This window comes from Garra rufa, chromosome 1 (assembly GCF_049309525.1).
Source record: "Garra rufa chromosome 1, GarRuf1.0, whole genome shotgun sequence".
Taxonomy (NCBI): domain Eukaryota; kingdom Metazoa; phylum Chordata; class Actinopteri; order Cypriniformes; family Cyprinidae; genus Garra; species Garra rufa.
Window position 1 is genome coordinate 103,876,019 of NC_133361.1, and position 13,139 is coordinate 103,889,157.

Here is a 13,139-nt window from a genome sequence, read left to right on the forward strand (position 1 = left end):
TCTTGGAAAAATGGAATCAAATCAACAGAATTTCACTAATACAAGTCTAAGGGATATCAAGAACATATGTCATAGATGTCCCAAATCACAGATGTCTTGGTCACAGTTGCTCACGCAATCAGGAGGGTCATCCTGACCTCCTGAGGTGTGATCTCGGGTAGGCATCTTTCTAGCCACTACTAATATCAAACAATAAATAATATTAGAGTTAAACACTGATTTATGAACTAGATCATATATACTAAAAATCTATAAAAATTAATAAGGATATTAATTTGTAAAAAGGCCATGATGTCTTCCGACTTCCACTCCTTCAGTCCCCCGTTTTAGACCAATTGTGGAGTCCAATACTCCACGTCTGGTCTACCATGTGAGGTCACTACGGAAGGCGGAGGTTTGAGTCATGCTCCCCTGGCGGGTCACAATCGTCTCTTCACCCCATCATGGACAAGCCGGAACCTAAAAATTCCGGACCCCATGGCAGGGGCTCTCCCACCTTCCACTCACAACAGGGCGTTGACGTTTTCTTTGGTCAATCGTTGATGTAAGCTGTTTGACAGCTTCAGCAGGCACATCTCTTCTTCCAAATCTGTCACGTCCGTAAAAACGTTCCTACTGTAAATGTAACATTCAAGTTAACTTGGTGCTCTCTTCATCATAGTTTTTCTGCTAGCAATAATTTCTAAACACAAATTAAACCTATTTAAATGCACCTAGCAGTGACATTATAGACCATCGAAGTGGCGCTAAAGCAGTTACCTTTGAGATGGTCATGTAGTTGTTCCGTAATGGTATTGGACTATCTGCGACAAAACATCTACAAAATTTGCCCACTTATAGTCAGCCTTAACAAATGATAATTAACAAACATCCTTATATATAACCATACTAAAATCAATTCCAACTATTGGCCAAAAGCATACTGCACATTTTGTTTTTCAACTCCAAGTATTATACTTCTTCAATGGAAACAATTCTTTAATTGGTCTGCTGCTTCTCACAACCCCTGTGAGCACAACTGAATATCTTTTCCCTTTAATAGGTATACTGGAACTAAAAGTCCTACAGTGCATGTAGTGCATTGTTGGCTGTCATTATCTTAGACACAATTGTCTTTACCTGTCTTATACAAATATAATGCCTCTTAGTTAATTTGGTAATATCTGAAAATTAACTGATTACAAGAATCAAGCTTATTTATTCCATGGAAGCCAAGCTAAATTAATAAGCATTCTCAAGATAGATATCCTATTATTACAAAAACTATTATTTATAATATATATAGTGCAAGAAGAGGGATTGTAAATCCACTCATTCATTCCCTATCATGGATCATTTTGGGGTCCAAAACAATGGCAGTATAAAATAAACAAACCCAACACAAGTAATACCCAAATTAAGCCATTGTTAAAAATAGAAATAAAAGAATATATAATCATTATTCCACTTAAACCTAGAATAGTTCATAATTGTTACTTAACAGCCCTTTTATTAAGTTTAGTCCAAATTACATTGTCAGTATCTAACTTGTTATTGCCTTGCATATCATTATATCATGAAATTACTCAGTGATACCCAAATGCCTAATTATTGTAATTTCAATCTTCTCAATTATCATACCATATTACTGTACTCCGATTACAGTAAATAATTCAGGACTTTCAGCGAATTCTCAGGGCTTTGTTTAAAGGCAATTTGGTTCTCATTGTCTTGTCAGTTAAAAATGGTTACAGGTCAAGCCACCTGCTAACCCTTCATTCATATTTGTCATTTGGCAATGATCATTATCATTAATTTCTAAACCTAAAACTGACAGATTTCACAATCCTGTAACCATATAAACAAATCTATTGCTCAGATGTAAACTGGCAAATATTCTTTCCTCAGTTTCTAAAGCTGTTTTAAAACAGTGAACATTATCAACAGGCCCTGACAGTGTTGTTGTAATATTAATTTGGTTTGACTTGACAAGTGTTCATAAACTGTTCCAAAGTTCCTATAACAATTTTGTTGTTCATAACATTTATTAAAACTACTTGTCACCAAATTCCTCCATCAGCAGGTTATCCAGCAGATTCAAAATGTTTTGTTAAATTGTCTCTGTTCTACATAAACCAATCCTAAGTATTACATCACCTCAGCCTTGAGACACAGACAGACAGCCTTACAGCTGTTTGCCTTTAACCCATATTACACTTAAAATGTATTAATTCCTCCTTTGTTTGCCCACCAGCCTTCCTTACTATAACATGAGGGTGCTCTCTGGATAATCTGGTTAGTGACTTAGCCAATGTGTCACTGTTTCTTTGCCATCAAGTCTAAAACATTTACCTTTTATCATTCAGATACCAAACAGTTAGCTGTATTTTAATTTAGACCCTCAGTTAAATTTAGACATGGGTTTTTAACCCATTATGGATGGCAATTTCACAAATTCAATTTACCTAAACACTCTGAAACATATTGAACCAGAGAGTCATTCAAATCAGCATTATAAAGAACAAAATAAGTAGTTATTACTCATAACAGACCAAGCCAAATAACCAATCTATATAAAGCTCGTCCATGTTCCGTGTCCTCTTTTCATCATATTCACTAAGAATGATCAACTTCTGTAAAGTTTCCCATTTCATTTAACCCAACGGTAACGATAAAACCCTGATTCCAGAGGTTATGGGCACAATATACACACAAAAGCAACATAATCGTTCCCCAAATCAACAACAAACAGTTCATAGGTTAGGTTACTATTTTGGTGTTAAATCTGAAGGATTTAAACTTACTATTTTTCCCTGCCCGTTTAACATAGTTTTTACCTTGCCTCTTTTCCAGTCTCAATGCTTGTCATGGCTTTGTTTTGGTTGAACTTATTTAACAGGCCGATAAGAGAGGCAGAGTTCCATCCTTGCCTCCACTCAAGCTGTCTCTCTCTCTCCTGCTGTGCAAATTATCATTTGACAGCTTTACCAGACATTGACTTTGACTATCAAACTAAAAACATTGCAATAGAACACTTAATTTACCAAAGCTAAAAGTGTTTGAGCTTCTATCTCAAATCTCAATTTAGATTCTTTAAAATCAAGTATGCTAGCAGCATTTTTTTCCTTTAAACTGTTTACTTTAAATGCTTAATTTACTTAACCTTCATTATCCAGACTATCTGTTCAATCAGCAAAAGCAGTCTTCATCTTTAGCCACCACCGTGTCTTGTAATTATCCTATGCTATGTCTAAGGACCTGCAAAAGTAAAAACTGATATAGACATATTAGTTTATTATCATCTTAGCCTCATTGATTCAGGAATTTATCATAATGTTGAATCCACAAATGTTATGCAGTTCTTGTCAGTAAAGCAACCAACTTCATCCTGACATGAATAAAGATATTTTGTTATGTCTTACTAGAAATAATGGCTGCCATCACATGGTCTCAGATGGTTCTTGAAAGCCCATTGCCGTTAACTCTTAATAAATAAGCTCCTTTTCCTCAAGGTGTGATGCCCTGGCATGTTTGCATCAGGTTGTAGATGCTTGTCACAATCAAGCAATGCGGTTGCTGGTGATCAGGTCTGGAGGAGCGCACATTTTTGAGGCAGATGGCTGTAATTTCTTACAGATCCCCTCTACAACGATGCTTTAGGCCTATTCAGCATCCGCTCAACTCCGCTACCATCTCAAATATAACACCCCCCTTCTCGGGCAGGTGCCCAGTGGCGGTGACCCCCTGCCTTAGGTTGCCCTCCGCTTGGCCAAAAGAGGATCTTACCCGTCATTGAGAAATCACCTCATTCACACTGGTAACCGCTCTTTCCATTTGGACATCCTTGACAGTTTTCTTCCAGAATCTGGTATTTTCTGCAGCTTAGGAAAGGAGCACTCAAGAACCATGCGAGCCATTGAGACCACCTAGTAGTACTAAAACATTGAGACATGTTAATCAAAGCAATATTTTATCAATATAATCAATTAGACATCTTCAAATCATCGTGCTAATATTACTCTCAATTAAAATATCAAACCCATCCACTCAGTGTAATGCTCTGCTACTTCTGTATAGCCAGAGCCATCAGGCCCTGTTTGATGGTGGAGACTAAAAATAAGACAAACAAGTTATTGGCTGCAATACAAGTTACAATGCAAGTGTTTAACTATTTCAAATCATCACTGCTATTGTTCAAAATCCTATAGATTCTAAATCATTTAACAACTAATTGCTCTCTGACTGCATAAAATTAAATAAAATTACAAATGTAGAATTTTTGAACTCACTGTGGCATGTCCTTTAACTTCTCTGTGTCTATGATTTTCATTGAGACATTGTGCTGTACTATTAATAGCTTATTATCATTTATGACACAAACTCAGATTACAGCATTTAGCTGACTTTGAATGAGAGAGAGAAAGAACTCTGAGGGATTCAGGACAGATAGCAATGCATGCCATTAATCTATAATTTCAATGTGATATCTTTTACTATAGCCGAGCTTAAATTTATATAAGATAAAAAAATGACAAGCACTTTCAAATAAACATCTTCCTTATTGTCCCTTTTTTTTTTTTTTTACTTACTTTGCAACTCACAGTCTAAGTTTTTCCAAAGCTCTGCCTATGGCTTTGGAAATTCGACAATGGTACTTTAAATCTGTCAGGGGTTATCTGACCCAGATATGTTACCTCATGCTATCTAAACTTCTTTAAAATTAACTTTAAACCCCCGTTTATGTTACTTGTTTACAATATTACCAGCTTCTATACAAACATAATTTTTCACTAAACATTGGCATATGGCTGTGATGCTGAGTGGCTGAAATTTTCTATTCCACAATAAATTTAGTCTTTTGTCCAAACATCAGTTATTACTGATTACATCTCAGGACAAGACTCTGTTACTTTTACAGCTTCAGCCACACAGCGCAAGATAAGCAAACTGTTTCACTGCAGTCAAATGAAATCTTATCTTCTGAAAGCAAAACATAAGCTTCAAAGTTTTTCCAAAATGCTAATGCCTAACTGTGTGTCTAGACAGTGTTTTTACTAACCCAGAATTCAGTCCAATACATTGTCAGAGCTTACAACAACTAAATAGGGACTAAAACAGATTTATGATTTCATTCTTTGTCATTTAAAATCTTCTATGTACAAAGAATTAGATTAAATCATTACTCAATTAATTCTGGGATTATTTTTAACAAATAGCCACTCTACACCTCTAAAAATAGGCACATACATTGTATCTGGTTCTTTCTTTGTATGTAGCCAATCAAGTTGTTTTAATTTCCCAATCAGAATCAAAGCCCAGACTGACCATTTCACTTGGGCTGAGAATATCCCTAAGGTTTGAGCTTCATAGCAGAGCTGTTTACAGCATCTGTTCTCTTCTATTTCATTATTTCTATAAGGATTAAGCAAGTTACCTAATTTATCAGCCATATTTCTATCACAAACCAAAAACCAAAAGAGATGATAGCAGCAAGAGATTGAGGCGGCGATCTTACCAATTCCACTTGACGTCTGCGTGATGAAACTGCAAAGTATATTCCAGAATTTCCATATAGGTCCATTCCAATTAGGAACATACAAATAACTATTTTAGCTCTTTCGGGGTTGTTCCTGATACATCCCAGATCAACCAGTCCTTTCCCTAACATATATTAATATATAGATGTGCACATTTATTGTATTACTATTTCTGTTTTTAACACTACTTTTTGGTTACTCTGTTCCCTAACCAACTGATCTGATCTGATCGCTAAAGCTCGGGGTACCCCTGTCTGTGGTGGTAGGAATGGAGAGTTGGTTGAGCGATTTACGACTAGAACCCCTCTCTAGCGTCTTACATTCTCTCAGTATTTCATATACTTAAAACAGACTGCAGACTGTACATCTCATCTCTACGGCTCTCATTGCCACAGAATGCACTATCTGGCCTTTACGGCTCTTTAGTGCCACAAAATAGAGAATGCGTTTTGTCCCTACTGGACTGTGCTTTTTATCCCCCAATAGGATGCACCTACTTCTACTACACACCTCTCAATCTAAGTCTACTATTAATATCACAGGTGTGCACTTGTACACCATACCAAACCATATATAACTTAATGTTACAGGTGTACCTCAATACATGACACCAGTTTACTAATTCACCAAGTTCACCTAAGTCTGGTGTCACCTCAAATCCACGACACCAGTTTACCAATTCAACCAAATTTAACAGTTTACCAATCCAACTAAATTCAACTAAGTCTGGTGTCACCCACTCACGTCTGAGTGAGTCTCTATATCACTCTCCCTTCTCCCACCCCTTCCACCACAGACAATCCCTAACCAGAAATAATTTTACAAATCTTCCTACCTTGTTGATTGATCAGGGATATCACCAAAGAACAATTTGCCCGCATCCTCCACCATTACTGTAAGGGGAATTTTACAGTAAAAACACCCAAGGACCAGATATGATGAACAAAAACCAGGAGTCAAAGATTCAATCAATCGAAGTCATGTTTTACTGAAGAAAATAGTTTGCAGTTTCATCAGCAGAAGTCAGCTTCAATACTCTCGATGGAGTTCGTAGGCCGCTCCACGTACATGTTCAAAACACCAGTAATTATACTCTAACAGAGGTTGCTAATTACGTCAATGCATAGGTTAGGAAGATCCTGATTGGTCAACAACTTAGATAACTGTAAAATTTTTCCACATATGGTAGACAAATCAAAGCTATCAACAAGTGATTACACAGGCGACAAAGATCAGAGGTCAGACACAACAGGCTGTCTTCCAGAAGCCCGTTGTGACCCGCAACATCAACAAATGGCAAGAACCTCCTCAGGATGGTCTTTCCGCCGTCACGCCTGATATTAAAGACAGAGGCTGACACACACACACACACAAATTCACACATAGAGACCTTATCTATCTTCAAGGTTGCCTAGCCAGGCAAGACTCAATGTGGCTTGATACACGCACACCTAACAGTTAGCCTCTTGGAAAAATGGAATCAAATCAACAGGATTTCACTAATACAAGTCTAAGGGATATCAAGAACATATGTCATAGATGTCCCAAATCACAGATGTCTTGGTCACAGTTGCTCACGCAATCAGGAGGGTCATCCTGACCTCCTGAGGTGTGATCTCAGTCCCTGAGAAAAGAGAACTTCAACAGACAGAAAACACATTTGGCACACACTTTAATATTTTCTATAAGGCATCTATTCTAGTCACTTACTAATATTAAACAACAAATAATATTAGAAGTTAAACACTGATTTATGAGCTAGATCATCTACTAAAAATGTGTAAGAATTAATAAGGATATTAATTTGTAAAAAGGCCATGATGTCTTCCGACTTCCACTCCTTCACAACATTGTAACACAAGCAGGTTTATAATATACATGTTTTACATGGGAATACACATGTGAATACACATGTTTTTCACATGTGATCACATGGGATTCACATGTGATTCACATGTGATCTGTAGGGTTTCACATGGGATTCACATGTGATCTCTAGGGTTTCACATGGGATTCACATGGGAACACAAGGGTTTCACATGGGAATTCACACAGAATGCACATGAAAGTGTTCCAAAAGCACACGTTTGCACATGGGCTTCACATGGGAATCACATGTGAAAGCACATGTCACATGTGATTTTCACATGTGCAAGCACACGTTTTCACATGTGAAAAAACACATGTGCAGAATATGTGGCCACATGTGACCACATGTGTTTTTGCACATGTGAAATTCATGTGTTTTTTTCTGTAAGGGAACCTGCCTGATTTATCTCAACTGCTCTGTGCACCCATAAATAAACATGAACTAGACAAAGTGACTAGTAACATGGGCACTATCTTCTCTAATACACTAGCAGCCATTGCCCCAATCAAGATAAAAAAGGTTAGAGAAAAACGTACTGCGCCATGGTACAACAGTAATACCCATTCTCTCAAAAAAGAAACTCGTAATCTTGAGCGTAAATGGAGAAAAACTAACTTAGAAGTTTTTAAAATTGCATGGAAAAACAGTATGTCCAGCTATAGATGGGCTTTAAAAGCTGCTAAAGCCGAGTATATCCACCAACTCATAGAAAAAAACCAAAACAATCCAAGGTTTTTTATTTAGCACAGCTGCTAGATTAACAAATAACCAAACACCTCCTGACCTGAATATTCCTGCACAGTTTAACAGTAACGTCTTTATGAATTTCTTTACTGATAAAATAGACAACATTAGAAATACAATAACTAATATAGATAATACAGCAACTGATACTTCAACATTAGTCATTACACCCAAAGAAAAACTTCAGTGCTTTACAACTATAGAACAGAAAGAATTAAATAAACTTATCACCACATCTAAACCAACAACATGCCTATTAGATCCTGTACCCACTAAATTACTAAAAGAGTTGTTACCTGTAGCAGAAGTACCGCTTCTTAATATTGTTAACTCATCGTTATCTTTAGGCCATGACCCAAAACCATTCGAACTAGCGGTTATTAAACCTCTAATTAAGAAACCACAGCTAGACCCTAGTGAACTGGCAAATTACAGACCCATTTCTAATCTTCCATTTATGTCTAAAATTCTAGAAAAAGTTGTGTCTGCTCAATTGTGCTCCTTCTTGCAAAATAATAATATCTTTGAAGAATTTCAAAAAAGAAACCGAAGAACAAATAATCAGTGTCTCGGATATCCATGACACATGCCCTTTCTTGGCCAGTGACTCTGTGGTCATTCTCCAATATCTCTATGTTGGTAATGTGGAAAACCTGATCTCAAGGCTGCCCATGAGGCTGATCCTAAAATATATTAACCGCTGTGTTTTAGAAATTCAAGGACTAAAATGTAAATAGCTATGTCTGCATCTTGCTACCTGTTTAGTTTGTGTTTAACAGTTGATGTTGTTAATGTATGTGTAAAGCTCTGCTTTTGTCTGTTCTTGTTTAGTTTGTATATTGTTTGTTGTAAAGAATATTAACTGTTTGTTAACAATAAAAATATAATTCTGTGTGCTTCACAGTAGTTGTTTTCTTTACCATTAATTTCTCATCTATTAACCAATGTCTTATGGGTTTGGAAAGAAATGAGGGAAAGTAAATGGTGGCAATTTTCATTTTTGGTTTAAGTATCCCTATAAGCAACAGACAATTTAATTCTTTACTAACTTTCCTACAGAATTTAATACTATTGTCACGAGGAGGGTCAGAGATGTGCGGATCCATTTGCAGCATTTATTAGGTAACACAAAACAAACACAAAGGGGCAGGCAGAAATCGTCGTCAAAAACAGGCAGAAAGGTCGGGGCTGGCAGCAAGAATCAAACACGTGAGGGAGTCCAGGAATCAAAACACCGGGAAAACAAACTCGGGAAGAAACACTCGGAAATACAGACCATACGGAACAAAAAGACTTTGCAGAGTGGCTGTGTGTGTGAGAAGCTTAAATGCAGTCAGTGTGATGAGGTGCAGCTGTGAGCGGTAATCAGTAAAGTGAGAGCAGGTGAATACAGTGATTAGTGCAGTGGCTTGTGGGGAATGAAGTCCATGAAGTATTGTGCAAGAGTTCATGATGAAAGGATAGACCAGATACGTGACAACTATTTTTCCTACCACTAGAAATTACAATGCAATATTTGGATAATCTGAAGAGAATAAGCCACTGTATCATTATTCACACTCATAAGTTACAAAAACCAAAATAAAATATATACAAGCCGCAGTATTTGCCCTAGAGTCCCCTAAACTGTGCATTTAGTTTCTTTTGTTATATTGCTAACGCTTTTTACAAAGAAACATACAAATACACATAATATACAAATAAAACAAATAGTGCTTTATTTTTCAGGTACAGGAGGTGTGTTTAGCAGTAACATTGAAGAAATTGAATGAGTATAAAAATAAAACACAATATAAACATAACTATAAATTATCAACTGGTTCTTAATAAAGCATGTATTAACATTCTTCAATCAAGAGCAGTGTGTGATTTTTCTTTGTGTTTTGTTGTTTAATTAACATTAAAGTTAGTTATATTGTTCTACTGTCACTTTAGAGCTGCATGCATTTAATATACAGTTGTGCTCAATTATTCATACCTTTGGTGAATATGGTAGAAGTAGGCTGTGAAAATAAATCTGTATCATTAATCCTTTTGATCTTTTATTTTAAAAATGTACAAAAATGTAACCTTTCATTGTAGAAAAACAATTTAAGACAAGAGAGAAATCTCATTGAGTTTTTCCCTCTAATTTCCTCACATTGGCCACAATTAATTACACCCTCATATTCATTGATTTAGCAGCCTCCATTTGCCACGATGACAGCTCTGAGATCAGAGATCAGAGGCTATTCCTTCACATTAGGGGTGGCACGGTTCACAAAATCCACGGTTCGGTTCGTATTGCGGTTTTAGGGTCACGGTTTTCGGTTCTGTACGGTTCTTGTTTTTATTTTTCATTTTAATCTTTAACACTCCAGAAGTTTTCTTTGGCATATGAAATGTAGCTTGATTATCCACAATTAAGGATACATTATTAAAAAAAAGTTATATCATGATATAATCATGCACAAACTGAACTGGACTTGACATTTTTGAGACCATCTCTGAGGAAAGCTAGGGGAGATTTGATACAGCAAGAGAGAAGACATTGATAACATGCTTTTCATTTATTTGGCAAAAACAGGACAATGTGTATCTCTACAGGAATTTGCGTGCCTTTTTTAGCACATAAAGACTGAACTGAAGAATTAACTTGCCTGTCTACCAACACACTGGCGTGATGTCTTCTCAGATGAACTGACAAATAAAGATGAAATCCAAAATGTTCCCACACAGCTGACCTGGCTAAGGGGCCGGGTCCCCACATTTGTTATTTCAAATGTAGACGCGTGGTACGCGCGCTCGTAATGGAAGCGACGCGGTGCGGCGCGCTCGTTTTTTCCAGGCGCGTACGTGCCGCATCGAGATAAAAACATCTCAACTTTTCAAAATTCCGCAAGCTCACCGCAGGCCATGTGACATGAACCAACCAATCAGCTTCATCCTTTCCTTTAATAAAATTGAAAGCACAGCCAAGTTGGATGAACAGCGTATCATATCTGGCGCATCTTCCAACTCCGGGCAGCCTTACCTATCTCTCACACTTGCCATTTCTACACGTGACGTAACCTGCAGCACTCCACTTTTACTGTCTCTATGTCTACACACACCTCTTATTTCGCGCAAAAAGGACACTCACGAGGCTACATTGCGCATGCGTTGAACCATTGAACCGTGCGGTGCACACACGCACCGAACCGAGACGAGCGAACCGAACGGTTCGGTTGTTTTTCATGTACCGTGCCACCCCTACAGAATCTCTCCAGAGCCTTCAGATTTCCAGCTCTATGTTGGTGCTTTTCCTCCTCTGTTCACCCCGCTCATTTTCTACATGGTTCAGGTCAGGGAACGTCTAGGTTACGATGGTAACCCTCGTTCCCTGAAGGAGGGAACGGAGACGTTACATTGGGAATCGCCTGAGAGACCAATCATCTCTGAGCCTTATTCAAAAGGCCAATGAAAATTGGCGAGGAGCATTTGCATGCCAAGCCACTCCCGAGTACATACGGGTATATAAGAGGGCGGCATGCAGCCAGCCAGTCAGTCAGATTTTCGCTTTCAGAGCCTCTACATGCTCGAGCCGACTTCTAAGAAGAATTGTTCCTGCGAGTTCATATTCTCTCCCTGCTGGTGTGCTGCCTGACTAAAAGAGCAATATCACAGGCAAGTTCATCATACAGCAGGCCTACACCCACCCGGATCACCTGTGTGGACAATCGGACAAACCCTCAGTCATACGAGGTGTCCAAAAATGAAATTAAAATAGCGTCATACAAAACCACTACAATAAGTGCCCTCAGCGATGGCGTGATGGCGTTTGGGACCGGAAGGGCGTACATCATAAATTACACCCTGTCCCACAAATTTGGACGGGAGTGTATATTTCTCAAACCCAACTCGAAGAAATTCCAAACTGCTTCCTTCGAGTTGCCAGAGGAGGCAGAAAGGTCAGCGAAATACCTCCTGAATCCACCAACTGCCCTGCTGTCTGGGGAAGAGCAGGACCTATTCACAAGGGAAGGGAGAAATTTAAAAAAGTGAGCAAATTTACCAACATTATTTAATAAATTCAACTTTTTTTTTTTTAAAGAGTGCCTCTCCCAAACTGTATTTCTATAGCCACAAATACGTTATTTTTTATTAATATTAAGATATTCTCTGCAATCATTTCATTGCCTTTTTTGTGCGATTAACTGATTAAGGTTTTAATACAGGTTGAATTAAGGTAATGTTTTGTTTAAAGACGCATTTTAATCAGATTCACAGCCAATGTTATTTTGATTATGTCTAAGCACTAGTAACTGTATTCACTTGCATTGCATTAACAATCCTACCCTTGTGATCATGCAGTTGCAGGTCCCCAGGATGACCCGAGTGGCTGATGGAGAGGTCCCCATGGTGTGGCCAGGTGGTGGTGGAGATGTCCCTGTGGCGTGACGGGGCCCTGGTGGAGCTCAGCCTGGGAGATCACATTGAGATTTCGTGCCTCAAACCTTCTCCCAAGCTGAACTCATCCAGCCATTCAGCTGTGGAGGTACACAACATTATGCATCATGTAACCTAATTATTCTCTAATTGATCTTTCTGCGTCTTCCTACACTCCTGAGTGTGTACCAAGTGTATATTCACTGGTAATAACTTATATTGCTAACACTTTAGAATTAGGCACTATTAGTTAATATCAATGCATTGACCAAGTACAGAACTTGTCAATCTGTTACACATAATGTTAGTTAATAAAATACAACAGTTCCAAAACTATCCATTTCATAACGTTTTAGTTAATGTTGAAATTAACAAAGATAAATAATATATTCTTCAGAATCATTTTTCTTTCTAGATCATGTGGTCAACTCACATTAATAGTGTTCATGTAATGACATTCCTTTGCTGAGACTTCCGTTCATGTTATTATATTTCAGAAGACTCTAGCTGAGCCAGTAAAGGTGGAGCTCACCTTCATCGGGTGTTGGAGGGAGACGGAGGTGCCACAGTTCTGCTGTCTGATGCGTATGAGTCCACAATAT

At 37.8% G+C, this 13,139-nt stretch overlaps 1 pseudogene; it reads left to right on the forward strand.

The window, feature by feature from the left end:
* The window catches only part of LOC141341157 (uncharacterized), a 210,595-nt pseudogene that overhangs the window by 180,489 nt on the left and 16,967 nt on the right, over positions 1-13,139 (forward strand).